This window comes from Acomys minous, assembly GCF_964271855.1.
Source record: "Acomys minous genome assembly, chromosome: 7".
NCBI lineage: Eukaryota > Metazoa > Chordata > Mammalia > Rodentia > Muridae > Acomys > Acomys minous.
In genome coordinates this window covers 109572436-109590010 of record NC_140488.1, presented here as the reverse complement: position 1 = coordinate 109590010, position 17575 = coordinate 109572436, and the positions used below count along the sequence as shown (strand labels likewise).

Genomic DNA, 17575 nt, shown 5'->3' with positions numbered 1-17575 from the left:
ATCCAAGGAGCTCATGATTTATAGAAAATCTGAAAATTACTGTTCAATTAACAGATGGTAATGGGACTTTGACTAAAAATATTGACTCAGGGATGTTTTCTTTCTACGTCACTGCTAAATATTTGTTCAAACAGGCAGGCCTTAGGGAAAACTGTGAAATCGGTAACGATTATCTCCACCCCCTTCCTCACCATACCCTCTCAGCTGAGACATTTGAAAACCAAAGTTCTGCACAGTGTGAAATGCCGGTTGAGGGATTTAATTCTAACATTTCTTCTCTCTTGTGAAATAAAGCACATTACCATGGAAGTCACTTTCCCTTTATCACTTACTCTGGCAGATCTTGAGTTTGGACAGAGCTATGAATTTTTCAGAGTTTAGATAGCAGCAGACGAATCTCAACCATCCTCGAGTGTTTTTTTTTTTTTTTTGAGCTGGTAAATTTCAACAGAGCAGACAAGATTATGAAATGCAGAGCACAATTTACGAGATCGGAAAAAGGCAAATAAGTATGGTCAGTGGTTCAAGTTTATGTCTGAGGCAGATGAAATGCAAAAGGCCAATTTTCTTCCAAGGATATCTTTTGTTTGTTCATGATCCCACTCTGAGTTCTAGAGCAATCTCCTCTCTCATAGGCTGATTCCCATCCCACCCCTTAGAAGTTCAGAGGTCAAGCTGTGCATAAAGGAGATTTATTAGCACACCAATGGCTATTATCTGGCATTAAGCAAACAAGGAAATCACAAAGGTTTAAAGTTCATCTAAGATCTAAGTGACTAACGGACACTTCCATGGCCATGATAATGGAGGCCCTGTGAGAACTTTGCCATTGATTCCTGTTGACAGGGGCTTAATAGAAAAGCATTGTCTGGGTAATAATTTCCATGACCATATTCTCTCCTGGAGTCCAGATCACATGCTTTTGAATTCACTCAAATGGTATTGCTTCGTGAATGACCCCTTTCCCTATTTCTAGTTCTGGTTGATACTTGTCTCTAAAGCCTCCTTGTCTCCAAACTCTTCTTCCTCTGCCCTGGGCTGCCTTAGGTCATAAACAAATAAGGGTATTGCTTCGCCTTAAGTGAGTGGTTTGCTGCAACCACCTTTTCTTAAGGCTGTTCTACTGTTAATGACTCTGTTACCTGTACAATGGGACATAGATCTATCTAGAAGATAGACTTTGTGAAAAATCTTTTGTATTCAATATGAAAGCTTGCAGAGACCCTTGCTGAGGCTTGTTTCAATCTCTAATTTTCATTTCTTCAGTGGAGTTCAGTTGGACAACTTCTCTATTCAGTCTCCCTGGATTGTTACCCAGCATACTGCCATTAAGCAATATTTGGGTCACAGGGGAATTACTCTAACGAGAACTGATTCAAAGGGTTGGGAGCCAATTAAAAATTGGAGAAACTCTTGTTGTACATGAATTATTCAGTCTCTCTAAGTCTCAGTTTCTTCCCCCAATTCCTGTTGGTAGCGTTGTCGTGAGGATTGAATATAGTAGATTGTAGAGTGCTGTAGCACAGTGCCTATTGTAACACTTGACAAATTTTAGCTTTGAAAATTATAAGTACAAGTATATAAGGTATATGGGGTATATGGGGTGATAACCCACCTCTGTCCCAATTCTAGGCACATTGTAGTCATTTTCCTAGCAATAAATTATTGACATACTCTCTTTTCATCTATTATTTAGGATTACTAAGTACTAAAAAGTACTACAAAAGTTACTTTTAAATCTAGCTGCTATCCTTTTTGATTAGTTTAGACTAGTCAAAAATCAAAATGAAACAAATTCAATGTTTCTCAATGAGAAGTGGTGTCTTTCCAAAATTAATTTTCCCCCATAAATGATGTGAAAACAAAGAATGTTGTTCTCAGTCAGTACATCAGCTACCTAACATTGCAAGTTTCTAATCTCTTATTGTTCTTACACAACCCTGCCATGCTAATTAACCTATCTCATTTGAGATAGAAAGGAGATAATGTAATTAATGATTGTGAAGTGTTTCAAAAATACAAAGCTTTCTATAATGCCAAGAACAATTTTTTGCCTTCCAATGTAATGTGGAAGCATAATAAAAATAATTCACAAAATTACTTCACTATGATGCCCATAATTATATTTTTCCAGTTAAAGGTTGCAATTAAAGCCCATGTATTCAAAGCAATAAGATACATGAAAGCAATCCAGTCATTTTATACACCAGGCTTGCCCCAATCAAGATCAAAAGACAGTAATGTGTCAAGATCACCTTTAATTTCTGATGTCACTGAGTCACCCATCCCAGAGTCCCTTTCTGTAATTAATGAATGTGCTGCTCACATCTCTCTTTGCATGCATTGGTTAGCCTTTAAGTGTTCCTCAACTATAATGAGGTTATGTCCCAAGAAACTCATGCACTCAATATGCCTCCTCTAGAGAAAGTTGGAGCGGAGCAAAACAGTACACTGTAAACTGTTGGTTGTTTCCCTTTGTGATCATGCAGTTGAGTGAGCACTGTGGCTGGCTCTTAATAGCATGGGATCTTATCAGATTGTATGATGTTAGAGGAGAAAATGGCTAAACATTAAATTTCATTTTCATTTTCTGTTAAATTTGTCTTGTTTCATATCGCTGTAAACTTACCACTCTCAAGCTAAAATAGCTGTCACTAGCATCTCTCTTTTTTCCTTATATGTACCCCGGACAGGAAGGATAACTAATCCAGGCAATCTGAGTTTAAGAAGTGGGAGCAGCAAGTGCATTACTTAGTTTTAAAAAAAAAAACTACACGATGTACTTAAAATGAAAGCTGTTTGATGGTTGCCCTATTATAATTCTAAGTGTAACAACACTTTAACCTTGCCATCCTTGCCCATCCAGTTTCGTGTCTGAAGGAACCTGGGGATTTTCGTAGAAGTCTCCAGATGATCGCAGCATGAAGGATGAAAAACCATCGTGTTTTCATTGAAGGGCATGGACATGACCTTCACTCATAATTGAGGGCTACTCTAGAACCTAATTTACATAAAAAGTATTTCACCTTTTTCACTGGAAGCAAACTTTTCTCAACATGCTACTCTTTCCCTGTTTTCATCCTGGCATTGCCCTTTGTTTTGCTAAAGTGATTTTGGCACCTGACATTGCTCCTTAACTCTATTAAGTAGGTGTAATTAAAAGTTATTTGTGTTCAATGATTTGCTTATCTGCCTGTCTGATTGTGCTTTCTCTTTTCATCAATACCAATTTTAACTTCATTTAATCAAAGTGGTAAAATAATTAGATAGATAAGAGATTTAAAGTAAAACTGATTCCTCAACCTTGATAAGACCTTAACGCCTCTAGAAACAACAACTTCCTTTATCATTGCCCTTCTTTAGATTCACCTTGATTTTTATATACATTTTATATTGGTCAAGAGGAGGTAGGTTATGAAAGAAACTATGAAAATCAATCAATAAGAAATGTCAAGATGCAAGTAAGGAAAAATGTTCCTGTATAATTTAATATTATAGAGAAATTCAATAAATACATACAATGTGGCATATATAAAGGTCTAATATTCAAAGAGGAACTGGCTTAACATGATCCTTTGAAACAACCCATTGTATAAAAAAAAGGAAAATCTTACACAGTGTATTTCTTTAATTCTTAATGTGAACATAGTACCTTCCAAAGTACAATCAGGAGGTGTCTGTAGTCATGCTGTTTTAGACAGATGGACCCTGAGTATCTTAATACAATTCTATTCTTCAGGGACACTAGTAAAGTATAGTGACATTCTCTAAAGCAGAAAAGGTGGGGAGAAAGTGAGTCATAGAAAATAACTTTGGTGTTCCTAATAAAAGCTCTTCCATCATGGATTGACACAAAAGGGGTTTAAATACACAGCCTCAGAATCTCACATTCAGTTCCCATTGTGTGTCTTACTACATAAGCTTAGTGCTTCCCTCAATACCCCAGAGGGGAAAAGGCCAGATTATGTACAGAGGACCCAGTGGATTGCTCTCACCTAGGACTTTGAAACTTGGATCACTAAAGAATAATTACTGGTGAGATGAGATTTACAGTATTGTTAACAGTAAGCTGTGTTGATTGTATCAAATTCTTAGCCTGGTCTTGCCTTGACAACCAAGACCAGTGTTACCTGTAGACAATGCAAAGATATCAACTGCATTCAGACCCTTCCTTCCTCAGTTTACTACCCTCACTCGGGCACTGCTCTTCAGAAGTTCTGTTAAGTCTGAGTTACTGTATGCTTTCTTACTAAATCATTTTCTTCCAAGAACTCTGACTAGCTATTAAATTAATCTGACAAGAAGAGCTGATAAAGGAATTGTTTGACAGGTAGTAACATCCTTCTTCAGAAACACAGCAACAAACTAGCCCATCAGTTGCCTATAGGCACCTGCCATGCCCACTATATATCCAATTTAGAGAGAATAGTATGAAGGGCTCAAGGAATTTAATGACAACTAATAAAGTTGCTGCTCTTTATAATAAATAGCTTAATGGTGTTAAAAAAAAAAGTCATTTGCCTTACTAGAACTGAGATAGTCAAATCTAAATTCAGACTTTGATCCAGTGTGCTGAAGAATTATAATATTGGTGGCATTCACAGCCCTGAAAGATTTCAGAGGTGCATATTGTGGTATTATCTGGGTTAATTTGAAAGCTGAGAAATTGACATGGAAATATATGAGAGGATTTAGTAGGCCCCAGGAAGGCTGAATCCTTAATTCGCATGGAATCTTCCTGGCCAGATTAAGAAATCCCTCCTACCTTGCCTATGGAACTGTTGTTACCTTGATTGAAGATATTATTTCAGCTGAGGGAGTCACCCTGCAATGTGGAACCCGTTCTCTTCATCCGCGTCACATCTCTATCAGTTGTTAAATATAACATGACCCCAAAGAGGCTTTTGACTAACAAGGTGAAAAGCAAGGGAAAGCCAACACATTTTGAGATTTCTAGCTTATTTTGAAAAAAAAACAAAAAACAAAAAACAAATAAACAAACCTAGAAAATCTACATGGAGAAAGAGTAGGAGGATGCTTAATGAAGGCCGAGAAACGCAATTTTAGATCAGTGTGGAGCTAACCCCTCAAAATTCCTTGTAGAAACTGAGACAGAGGGGAGGACATACTAGATGAGAGATTCATGGGAGAATGGCAAAGTAGAAGGATCCAGAGAGTCCTAGAAGCCTACAAGTAGAACATTATGATAGGCAGATTTGGGCTCAGGGGTCCCACTCAAACTAAGGCACCAGCCAAGGACAATACAGGCAGTAAACCTTAAACCCCTACCCAGATCTAGCCAATGGACAGAACACTCTCCACAGTAGAGTGGAGAGTGGGATATGACTTTCTCACATACTCTGGTGCCTCACCTTTGACCATGTCCCCTGGAGGGGGAGACCTGGTGGCACTCAGAGGAAGGACAGCAGGTTACCAAGAAGAGACCTGATACCCTATGAGCATATACAGGGGGAGGTAATCCCCCTCAGGAACAGTCATAGGGGAGGTGAGTAAGGGGAAAATGGGAGGGAGGGAAGAATGGGAGGATACAAGGGATGGGATAACCATTGAGATGTAACAAGAATAAATTAATAAAGGAGAAAAAAAATTCCTTGTAGATTGGGCAACTATCCTGAATCCAAGGTGTGTATAAGGCAAAGTGAGCATAGCTTCCCACTGGGCATTTTTTTTTCTTGGAAGGAAAGATCTGAGGCAGTAATCCATATACCTTCATGAACAGTGGTTAATGGTTCCAGAGAAGTAGAGGAAAGGAAGACATCGAAGGGTTGGGGGCAAGAAAGTTTTGGGAAAAATGTAAATGACCTTCTCATAAAGTAAGATGGTTGACGGCCCTGTGCAAGTACACTAGAAAACACACCATATGGATGCATCTTTACATCTCTCTTACTATCGCTCTTACATGTTTCCAAAATAAACTATACTGATTCCTTAAAGATGCTACATTGCATTTTAAGGATATAAACATACTGTCAATGTCTCATATGTACATAGTGGCTAAAAAAAAACCCCTAAGATTATATTGAAAGTCGTGTTCATTGAAGTTTAGAAATTAGCAGGGCTAAGGGCTGAGTCAGCTCGGATATGTACGTCAATGGCCAGACATTTAAAGTCCTAAACTAGATGTGCAACGGAGCTGTGGCTTATTGTATAAAGATCTCGAATGATAATGGTGGAAGGGGCATTCTTGAGAACAGGAAATGGGGGAAGGAAGGAAATGAGAGGGACAACATGAAACTGCAAATACAAACCCCAGCACTCTGCATTCTCAATTGTCTTGCTGCTGCAGAATAATAAAGATTTAAGAGGCCATTTAGTAGTGAAAGCTTCTTTTTAAAGAAGGGACAGAACATTCTTTATGAATTTCATTTACTTTCTTATACCGAGGATTGACGCCGGTACCCTGTACATACTTAAGAAGCAGTCTACCACTGAGTTGGCTAATACCTAGAAATCTCCGCTTATATGAGTTTTCTAAATATGAGCTTTGAAAGAAGGCAGCACGTGGGTCCCCACTAGGGAAGTCTAAAGTGGTTGATATTGTTCCTCAGCAAAGATGTAGGCTGGGGAACAGACCTCATCCAAATGGATGTTCTCACTCAGGACTTTGCTCTTGGCCAAAATATAAAGGGACAATGAAATTAGCAGTATGTTGAAAGCAATTGCTGTGCCTGGCACTGGCGTCCTAGCCAGTTTGGTCCTGCAAGGCTGCCATTCTAGATGCCTGTCTTTTCTTTTTCTGAGCCCAGCCTGCTCATTGACTTAGTCTGTGTAGCTGATAGCTTCAAGTGGTAGGGTACAGTGCTTATGAAACGCATGCACATGGCCCTGTGTCAATGAATTATCATGTCTTCCAGCTTCTGGTTGGTGCTGGCCTTTGGAGTCACAGAAGGATAATGGAGGGATGGAGTGAAGTGACGCTTTATATTCTAACTCATTCTTCCACCCTTATGTTGACACTTTGGTTTGGCTGGTTCTCAATAGCTAGACACTGTTTTTCTCAAGGTAGCCCCACTCTGCCTGTCTCCTAGTGGGTTCTAACAAATGTTCTATCCCGTCACTGCTTTGGGCCATAAGATAGTAACAGCTGCACTGGCGTTAGCCCTGAGTCCTTGTACCATGCTTTCTGTTTGTTCCAACCACCTTCAAGATTAACTATTTCCTAGGCAATTTTCTAAAATTATCTTAAGAACAGGTTGATATTCGTTAGTTTGGAACTCAGCTGACAGACATACAAGCGCATCCTCTTCTGGTTAATGTTGTCGCAAAGAAACACAACAGACTCAGCATCCTAGGAAGAGGACTAAGGAGGAACAAAACCTCAGAATTGACATGAAAATTGAAATACTTAGTGAATGGTTATAAATAAAACTGAATGTATCTAAGGGACCCTGTTGGACAAAAGCCATCAATGGCCAATAGGAAAGGAAGGGGGCCAGAGAGAGTAATAGGGTATGAATATGGTCAAAGTATATCATTTATGAAACCTACCATTTCACTGAATATACGCTAACAAAAACATTACTCAAACAAAGGCACATATGAAAATAGCTCAAATTACACTTAGAATGTGTAAAAGCATGATTTTCAGCCACAAAGGGCAATGATTAAGAGCTGAAAAAAGAGGGAATTTGTGTTCATAGACACATAATTGGTCAACAGTTGGGACATTCATTTTCAAGTGTCTGACAGCTCTTAGGTTCTCCCTCCCAAGTCCTATGGTGCTGCTCAAGATTAAGATGCACGTAGGTTTCATCCAGATGCCTCCTCTCCAGTGTTCTTTGTTATGAAAGAGAAAAGCGGTGCTGTATTTGGAATGATGCAGCAGGGGAAAGCTATTAATCTGGCTCCATCTAGATGCACTAAGTTTAACTGCAGGGCTGCCTCCATTTGATTATGGGAGTGTGTGCAAGCCATGAGAGTTTAAAAACACAGGCCATGAAATGCGAGCAATGGGAACGAAAGCCATGCAACAAGGTAAGTAATATGCAAAGAAGTTGCCGAGAAAGCCAGGCATGGTACACTTTCCATACACCCTCTCACTGAAAAGCACACAATCCTGCAAGTTACCAGTTAGAATCCTGATTCAATAGATGAAGGATAAGAGGTGTGAACAGACAACTTGCCTGGGATACTAAGGCAGCAAATGACAATGAATCACGAATTTAAAGGCTGCCTTACATCAGCACTCTAGGGAGGGATGACTCCCCCGGGAGTGCTCAAGTCAATCTATCTTGGTGGCAGAAAAGCAAATACCAGAACATTCAGTTATGCTTACTGTCCCAGCCTGCTTTCCATTGCTGTGATAAATACCACAGTGAAAAGCAGTGTGAGGAGGAAAGGGTTGCTTTGGTTTGCTAATCCTGACTACAGTTCATCCCTGAGGGTAGTTAGGGCAAGAACTGAAGGAGAGACCATAATGGAACTATGTTTGCTGGCTTGCTTGCTCCTCCTGGCTTGCTCAGCCTGCTTTTTTAAATACCCAGGACTATCTGGCCAGGAGTGGTACTCTACATAATGGACTAGGCCCTTCTACATCAATCACTAATCAAGAAAATGCACCACAAGCTTGCCTGCAGTCCAATCTGATGGACGCATGATCATTCTTTGTTTCTTCTTGACAGAGTTTTAAGGGTCCCTCAGTTTGAGGTTCACGTTATTCTTCAAAGTCACTTTGTTGTCTAAAGTTTAAAGTAAATCTGTTTTCAAAATTAAATTTTGTTTAAATGTGAAGACTAAGTAGTCTCCAAACCAGTGGTTCTCAACCTTCCTAATGCTGCGGCACACTTTAATACAGTGCCTTATGTTGTTGCGACCCCCAGCCATAAAATTACTTTTATTGCTAACTCGGCTACTGTTGTGAATTGTAATGCAAATATTAGGCGATCCTTGTGAAAGGGTCCTTTGACCTTCAAAGGGTCATACCCCACAGGTTGAGAACCACTGCTCTATACCTATGGCTTTCTGTAATGTACCAGAACATATCTTACGTTCTTGCCCCTGTTTAAAATGAAGCGTCAACAAATTCTTAGCAATCAGAGCAATGCTAGGCTGAGTGACCTACTAAAAAGCAGTAACTGTCTCATTTGGATGCATAAGTTATGCCTATGAGAAAATAATGCTCAAGGTATTGCAAAAATCTCACCATTTTATTAGGGCATGGTGTAATGGAAGGAGTTCAGTCATCCATGTCTAATAAAACTAGGACGGAATCATGGCCCAATCTTTTCTAATAGAATCACTTACAGATCGCTAACCTCTATAAAGTGATTTAATAGTTCCTAGAATATATTTATTAAGCCATGCCAGGTGTTGCAAGCCTATAATCTCAGTTACTTGGGAGGCTGGGCTAGGAAGACAGCAAGCTCAAAGCTGGCTTGTCTGCCCTGGCCAGGCCCTGCCCCCTCCAAAGGAAAAGTGTGGGGCAGCCAGTGACAGCACTTTCCTAGTCTGCGCCAGGTGCCAGGTTTTAGTCCCTGGACTGCAATCCCTGCACCTAAAGACAATGGGGAAAAAAAACAAAGAAAAAACCTGAATTATTCCGTTGCTGTATTGAAGTCATTTAGACATCTTTAATTTTATTCTAACAATGATATACTTGGGGGGGGGTGGTCAAGACAGGATTTTCTTTTTAACAGAACCCAGGCCATCCTGGACGTATTCTGTAGACCAGGCTGGCCTTGAACTCACAGAGATCTGCCCCCCTCTGCCTCCTTGAGTGCTGGGATTAAAGGTGTGCATCCCTGCCACCAGCTACAATGATATACTTGCTTTTAAAATGTATATTTTATTTATTATCATTCATTCTCATTACCTCCCGATTGTTATCCCCTCCTTCCTATCTTCCCATTCCCACTCTCCCTCCCTCTTCTGCCTATTCTCCTCCCCTGGACCTCTGGCAACAGCCTAGCGGGTCTTATCAGGCACAGCCTCCATCCTCTTCCTCTGTGGGCCCGCCAGGCCATCTTGCCAAGGGGCACCCGAGTGCATATCAGAGGGTCAGCAGCTGTCCCCCCCCCTTTCCCACTCCACGTGGACAGTCAGTAGTCCATATTATTATAAAGATGATTTGTTTACAAAAAAAATCAAATTTCATTATCACAGTTTGAAAAAGAGTTGCCATTCTCCCCTCCGCTCTTCTTTCCCATGCCTCTCTTTCTGCCTCCTGTGCCCAGCAGCTTCCTTTCCATTTTCCTGTCTCATGTGACCGCCTCCCCCCACTCCTCCCCTCCCGCCCTGCCCTTGGCCTCTTATTTAGTTTCATGTTCTACACTCCTTCCACAATTCCTTATCTAAATACGTGCGCTTACTAGAAGTTAGCATCTCCATCAGAAATAAAATGTGAGACTTCTGTCCTGCTGACCCTGAGTGACCTCACAGAATACAATACGTTACAATTACATTAATTTGCCTAGAAAATGTCATAATTTCACTTTTCTTGAAAGCTGCATAAAAATTCACTGTCTAGCCACAGCTAGGCTAGTTGCATTTCATTGCCATATGCAATTCTAGAGGAAGTTATTATAAAGACGTAATCATGCTTAGTAAGAATTACAGAGATTAAAAAATACTATAAGTTCAAATTGTGTTTTGGAAAGGTCAAAAAGTTAGATTCACTAGCCTTAATTCTGATGATTGTGTCTTGAGATTTTTTTTTTTTTTAAGACAGGAACTCACTATGTAGCCCTGGTTGGCCTCTAATTCAAAAGTGTAGACCAGGCTAGTCTTAACCCACAGAGATCCATTGCCTCTGCCTCCTTAGTGCCGGGATTAAAGGTGTGAGCCACCATGCCCAGTTTGCCAACCTAGCAGGCAAAATACCCAATCAACTTCACTGTTTGGGTTTGCTTACTTTTGGGAGGAGGTAAGACAAGATTTCTCTGTGTAGCCTTGACTGTCCTGGAACCCCCTCTGTAGATCAAGCTTTTCTCGAGCTCACAAATCTGCCTGCTGCTGCCTCGAGTGCTAAGATTAAAGGCATACTCCTCCATATCTGGCTGATTTTGGTTACATTTTTTATATATTTTCAAATGTTTACATTTTTATTTTCCTCCCCCCCCCGCCCTCCCCCCACCCCCCATCTCCCTCTCTCTCTTCCTCTTTTTTTTTTTGTGAGACAAGGTCTCTATACATAGACCTGGCTGTCCTGGAATTCACAATGTAGTCTAGGGTGGCCTTGAACTCAGAGATCCATTTGTGTCTGTCACCTGAGTGCTGGGATTACAGGCATACACTATCACACCCAGCGAAAATTGTGGTGTGTGATTCCTAGATTTTGCATAGGTGCGTGCGCGTGCACACACACACACACACACACACACACACACACACACACACACGGGGGGGGGGGGGCAGCACGGGGGCCATGAAAGTGAAAGTGAAACTGTCAGTGGGAAGAAAGCAGGTTAACAGGAGGGTAGATGGGGAAGAAAATAAAGGCTTGGGCATATATAAACTCAAAGTACATCATACACTTGAATGAGAATTGTCCTTGCTTATGCCAGGACCATGCACACTGAATAGCCACTGGGAAGAGACTCATCTAAAATTATATTGAATATATTTGAAGTATTTATAATTAATATCTTGTTTTTATAACTTATAATATATTAAATAAATAACAAGTGTATTTTTCATGTAATTATACCTCAATGAAAAATACTTAAAGGGAAAATGTATTTATTTCTTAAAATTTTTTATTCATTCTTTGTCAGTTTCAAATCATGCACCTCATTTCTGTTCATATCCTCATCCCCTCAGATCTGCTTTTCACCCTTGCAACCTTCCTTCCAAAATAAACAATATACAAACAATAAAAAAAAAGCCAAAGCATAGAAAACATCTCATTGTGGAAGCTGTAGTATATTACGGTGTGTCCCACAGTATATCACTGTGTCCACACATCTTCACTTACAAATGTTCATTGCAACAAGTCATTGGGTTGGTTTGAGATCTCTGGCTTCTGTGACACCATCAATATGGGATCCTCACTGGGACCCTTCTGGGTCAACCCATTCCTACCCTGTGTCATGGAGACCCTGCATCTTTGGATCAGTAGGACTGGCCCTTTCGCTTGTCTCAACTGTTCACAGATGATAAGTATTTGGGGGTGAGCCAGCTCAGGGCCCTGGATCTGGGCCTGGAAGGCAGCTGAGCTGTTCAGTGAGCTGGCTCTCCCTTAGCCACAGCACCAGGGCTAGCTACCCAGTACTGCTCCAGCTAGGCCATCCAATGGCGCCATCAGCAGGAGGCAAAGTTCTCCTGCTTCCATGTCCTCAGGACCAACTCACCACACCTCCAGACCCAGCTCCACTGTGCTGCCAGTCAAGGCAGGGGGCCCACTCTCCCAAGTGCTGCACCCTTTGAGAGGCTTGACCAGCTCTTCAGCTTTCACATCCTCAGGGTTGGCTTATCCATGCCTTCGTCCTCAGGGCCAGTACCAATGTGTTGTCCAGGGGAAGGGCACAGCCTGCTTTCCCAAGTATTATAGCCAGCGAGGGAGTGGGGTCAGCTCTTCTTCCCCCTGAAATATTAAAATATTTCAGATGTATATTAAAGTATAGAGAATAACCTAACACTCATATATCTACCTTCTTACCGTTTTTAAAGTTAACAGCATTTTTGCTGTATTTGTTTTAGATTGCCCATCTTTAAAACAAAACACAAATATGCATGAAGTTCTCTGTTCATCCTTTTCCTTGCCTTCTCATTCTAGAGTGAATTACACAAATAATTGCTTCGTGTGTGTGTGTGTGTGTGTGTGTGTGTGTGTGTGTGTGTGTGTGTGCGCGCGTGTGGAGAGAGAGAGAGAGAGAGAGAGAGAGAGAGAGAGAGAGAGAGAGAGAGAGAGAGGTGCTGAGACTCACAGCCAAACATTGAGTAAAGCATAGGGAGTCTAGTGGAAAAGTGGGGGTGGGGTGGGGTGGAAATATAAAAGGACTTAGTGGTGACAAGAGCTCCACAAGACGACCCATAGAGCCAACGAAGTAGGCCCCGGAGGGGCTAGTGGAGACTGAGGCACCAACACAGGGCCATGAATAGTCTGGACCTAGGCCCCCTACACAGATGTAGCAGATGGGCAGCTCAGGCTTCATGTGGGTTCCCTAGTAATGGGAGCAGGGGCTGTCTCTGACATGGACTCTGTTGCCTGCTTTTTGATCACTTCCCCTTGGCAGGGCTGCCTTGTCTAGCCACAGGGGAAGAGGAAATGCTCAGTCCTGAGGAATAGGGAAGGGAGGGGGATGAGGATAGAGGAAGGGAGGGTGGGACTGGAAGTAGAGGAGAGAGCAGGATACGACCTGGCTGTAAAGTGAATAAGTAAGTTAATAACAACAACAACAACAACAACAACAACAACAACAACAACAACAACAAAAGATTTAGCTATAGTCAACCTGTAGGGCATTTTCTTAATTAGTGATTGATAGGGAAGGGCCCAGCCCACTGTGGGTGTGTTCACCCCTAGGCATGTGTTCCTGGGTTCTATGAGAAAGCAGGCTGAATAATCCACGAGGAGCCAGTAAGCCATGGCCTCTGCAATCAGTTCCCACCTCCAGCTTCCTGACTCCAGCTTCTGGCCCTGCTTGAGTTCCTGTCCTGACTTTCATCAGTGATGAACAGTGATGAGGAAATAGAAGTCAAATCAACCCTTTCCTCGCCAAGTTGCCTTGATCACGGTGTTTCCTCACAGCAATAGTTGTCGTAACTAAGATACCTATGGTCCTCTGAGAGAGGAGCAACTGCTCTTAACCACTGATTTATCTCCCTAGTTTCAGACGTTTCGGTCTACGTCTTGGTAGCACTATTGATGTGGGCCTGTGGCAAGGCATTGTGGTCCCTACAATCATAGTAGGAGCATGTGGCCCTCTAAAGCAACATGATCAAATCACATACGAATGCACAGAGACTGAAGGAGCATGCACAGGACCTGCCACAGGTCCTTTTCATATATAGATTACGGTTTCCAGGTTAGTGTTTTTATAGGATTCCTGAGTGTGTGAACAAATGGGTCTCTGTGGTTTTTTTTTGTTTGTTTGTTTTGTTTTGTTTTGTTTTTTGGGGGGCCTTCTTTGGGACTCTTTTCCTTCGGTTTCTTGGTTTTGTCTAATTCCAACGCGTTAGTTTTTGTTTTTACCATAGTATATTTTATAACATAAAAAATTGAGACATCAAAGAAATCATTAGAACCTATCATGCGAGCTTGGCTGCTTATGAGATCCCACGACGGAGTTTGCAAAGTGCAGACGCGCCTCTTTATGTTCCTGCAAACTGCTCCTGAGAACTACTGAAGGCGGCTGCAGTGTAATGTGAGTCAGAATGCAAACCTTGCAACTTGTATTGAACGCTGACAAGTAAGCAATGAAATTCAGCCGGAGAACACAGTCCATCAAGTGTCTTCCGGCTCATACATGCTTCCATTTTTAGTTGCCATGAAAGTCTCCAGGAATTACTCACAGCTAAAAGCAATACAGTAACTACCCAAGAGTTGTACTTTTTTGTTGTTGTTGTTCAGATGTGTGATGAGTGACGTGAGTCAATACGATTTCGAGAGCATTATCTGCGGCTTTGGCTGTGTAAGCAGAGGGCATCAAAAGGGATTAGAACTAATTGTTAATCTTTTCCAGTTGCGATCCCTTCTCACCCAACACAGTTTTACATGACTCTGGGTTTGTAGACAGGTCAAGTTAGTATACAATTCAATTGTTTCCTGAAAATAGATCACACGGAAAGTTATTTTAAGATGATTTTCGGTAAACATCACATTTTACCATTTATTAGGGAGGAATGCAACTTTCCATCCTAGTAAAATGGCCATACTCGTTTGTTTTTACCTAAGGAATTCCTTTTTGACCGAATATGTCATACTTCAGGACATAGCAACTTCATCCTTTTTCAAAATGAACCTATGTTTTGATTTGAGAAACACCAACGGCAAGAACGCTTCTTTGCATAAATATATAATTCAGAATGGTAGAGACAATTTAAGACCATTGGAATAATTCTTGGAAAAATCTGTCTTTATCTCACACCAAAACTCACTTAACTATTTTTTAAAATGAAATTCTAGTCAGCACTTCAAATAGTGATTTTTGAAAAACCAAATATTCTAAGCAATATAATGCAAATGCTTACAAATGTAGTGCTTATAAGCTGAAGAACGACACTGAAAAAAATGTGAAAAAGATTTTTTTCCAGTAATTAAAGTACAACAAAACAGTGTATCTTATAACATACAACAGCCTCCAGTCTGAGCTGAGGCTTCTCAGCAGTTTGTTGGTCCTGCATGGCATGAGAGCACACACAGTGCAAAGGACACAGGTCCTGGTTTTGGGAGTGAGGCTGCAGTAAAGTCACAGGAGACAACACGGGGAAGTGATGCCCAAAACACCTCAGTTCATTACACATTTGATCTTAAATTTATCTCTTGGTCATTACGGGTTCAAAACCCTTTCACTCTTGGCAACCATTTTGTGACCCTCCACATTCAGTTTCGTGAGCCCATAGAATAGTACAAACCACCGTACAAGCAATATCACAGAAGCGATTGTGGAAGAGGCCCTTATCACTTATTGAAGGGCTAGCAGCTCTCCTTTATTTTCCTATCCCCTTGATGTACACTTAAAATGGGAAAAATAGGTCTCTTCTGATCTAACACTGAGCTTCTAGCTGCAAGTGGTAACCCAAGAGGTCAGGCTTGTAATGCAGCTAAAACATAGTTACAGCTCCATCAGTAGCTCAGGCATCTCTATGACCAAGCGACGCCACCAAGCCATGCTAGGCATGCAGTAGAAATCAAAATGAAACTTTTGTACTGTTTCCATTGTGGTACAGATGGCCTCAGTTCTGCAGACCAGTAACAGTGCCCATAGCTAACTTTGTCTTGTTACTAACCACTAACAGTACTAAGTGCTACTTTACTCAGGACACTACGATGTATGGTTGAAATTCGTTGTCTGGTATCTCTGGAAAAGTTTCTGCGATGGTGTAGTTATCTATTTCCTGCGTAGTTTTGGTTGTGGCTTGTCCCTTTGGGGTGGAGTTTTCCTTCTAGTAACTTCTGCAAAGTCAGATTTGTGAATAAGTACTGTTTGAATTTGGTTTTGTCATGGAATATTTTGTTTTCTCCGTCAACGGTTATTGATAGTTTCGCTGGGTAAAGTAGTCTGGCCTAGCACTTGTGGGCTCTTAGAGTCTGGAGGACCTCTGTCCAGGCCCTTCGGGCTTTTATGGTCTCTGCTGAAAAGTGGGGTGTAATTATGATAGTTTTGCCATTAAATGTTATTTGGCCCTTTTCCCTTGCCGCTTTTAATATTTTTCTTTGTTCTGTATGTTTTGTGCTTTGATTATTAAGTGATGGGAAGTCTTTCTTTTTGTAGTCTATTCTATTTGGTGTTTCTGAAATAATGAATGATGGAAAGCACCATTCTACTACATGTGTGTGTGTGGCTGCCCTAGAGTATATGTGTGTATATGTGTGTATCTATGTGTATGTCTTTATCCTTATTTTTCTCATCATGCTTAGTATGAGCCTTTAAACACGAGTATCAAGTCCTACTTAAAATGAGGTAAGCTACCTTTTTTCCCTTTCTGCTGGTGTAAGTTATTTAATCACCCAGCATTTTCTAGGAATTGACAACCAGACACCATTGCCCGTGTGCCAAAACACAGGACTTCAGGCAGCCTGAACACTTTGGTACCTAAATATCTGTGAGAGCCATTTGATTCCCTCTCACCTCTCAAACTTCCTGTCAGGAAAGCAGCCAGGAAAGGCAGAATGACTTCAAGAACCTGCATAAGTGGTCCTTGCCTATCCCTGCAGTGCTTAAAGCTCCTCCAAGATTTCCCAGGGTCTTTAGGATAGCACTTCAAATTCTGCAACCTGCTCCAAATTCTGCCATCTCCCCTTGAACCAGCTTCATTGAGGTCCCGGAAAGAACCAAGCTCTTTATGAGTCTCTATGTACAATTGGCTATGTCCAGATTTCGCTAATTCCTTTCTGTATCTTTTTCTTCAGTTATTACACTTACTGTGTTTTCTTTAGACAAGTTTTTTTCTTTCTTAATTCCCTGTTCCACAACGGTGCTCCTTTTTCGGGTTGTTATTAGTACTTCTTCCCCAATTTTAGTTTGCAAACAAATGATTAGATTTGATTCCTTCTCATGATTATAATAAAAAATGCCCTGAAGAAGTGTAGGCAAAAGTATTCAGGGAGCCTTAAATACAGTTGTGTTTGAGACCTAACTACCACATGCATATACATTTACTCATCCTGGAAACGTTGGGGTTTTTTGTTTTGTTTTGATTTTGTTTTTTGCCTATTTATTTATTTTTTAAAATATATTTTATTCATATTACATCTCAATTGTTATCCCATCCCTTGTATCCTCCCATTCCTCCCTCCCTCCCATTTTTCCCCTTACTCCCCTCCCCTATGACTGTGACTGAGGGATACCTCCTCCCCCTGTGTATGCTCATAGGGTATCAAGTCTCTTCTTGGTAGCCTGCTATCCTTCCTCTGAGTGCCACCAGGCCTCCCCATCCAGGGGGCATGGTCAAA

The 17575-nt window shown here is 41.1% G+C and overlaps 1 protein-coding gene across 2 annotated transcripts in view; it reads right to left on the bottom strand.

Annotated features, from left to right (window-relative positions):
- OTC (ornithine transcarbamylase) overlaps window positions 1–17575 on the bottom strand; it is a 120203-nt gene that overhangs the window by 77078 nt on the left and 25550 nt on the right. For both annotated transcript variants that reach the window (XM_084788997.1, XM_084788996.1), the window contains exon 2: window positions 12433–12541. The gene's annotated coding sequence lies outside the window, so the exon portion shown is untranslated. The remainder of the gene's footprint in view (window positions 1–12432; window positions 12542–17575) is intronic.